This window comes from Tenrec ecaudatus, chromosome 2 (assembly GCF_050624435.1).
Source record: "Tenrec ecaudatus isolate mTenEca1 chromosome 2, mTenEca1.hap1, whole genome shotgun sequence".
In the NCBI taxonomy this organism is placed as follows: Eukaryota; Metazoa; Chordata; class Mammalia; order Afrosoricida; family Tenrecidae; genus Tenrec; species Tenrec ecaudatus.
Genome location: NC_134531.1, coordinates 162,743,775 through 162,744,682, shown reverse-complemented (window position 1 = coordinate 162,744,682; position 908 = coordinate 162,743,775).

Below are 908 nucleotides of genomic sequence, written 5' to 3'. Positions count from 1 at the left end.
TGAACCCTACTGTAGGTTTCTGAGACAGTAACTATTTATGGGAGTAGAAACTTTGTCTTTCTCCCATGGAGAACATGGCGGTTCCAATCAGCCCAATATGCAACTCACTACACCATCAGGATTGCTTAATCACAGATAAGCTGGTTTCTGTAGGCCCAAGCTAGTTCTGTCACGTCCTGTTTCTTCAATGTGGCTACATATCACGTAGGGAGACACACTACCTTTACCGGAGTTGATAACTGAGCATACCCTAGTTTTAATTTTTAAAACTAACCTTTGATTCATTCTCCCTTCAAGGGAAATCAGTTTATCAATAAAGAGTCTATAATAAGCAGCCAAATAAGAAATAAATTAATTGAATGTATAGTGTGTACTATGCCCAGTAATTCAATGTGTTAAAATTTTCCCCTCTTTGATCCAACTTTTCTTCTTCCCCAGACAGCTGTATGCTGTTTCCTTTCTTGTAAGGGATTCACTGAGCTGAAGAACTGAGGTTGACCTTAAAGATACTTTCTTAGGTTTGGCAATGCTACCCACTTGGGAGGAGGGCAAGAATACTGAATCAGACATAAATCCTTTTCCCCCCCAAAGGAATGAAAATTTGGATATTTTCAAAAGTAGAGAAGTGACTCTCCATACATCACTGAGCAGGTTACTAGGGGCTCCAGGATTACAATCCATGTTACCTGATCCCTTATTGAGTGTATGGTTCCTCACCTTTAGTGAAATAGAACCTGCACTCCTTGAAAAATCAATCAAACACACACACACACACACACACACACACACACTCACACACACATACTCACACACACTGCTGCCTCTGCCATAGAGCTGCCTTCAACTCACAGAAACATGATAGGACAGAATAGAACTGCTCCACGGGGTCTTGAAAGCTGTTAGTTCTT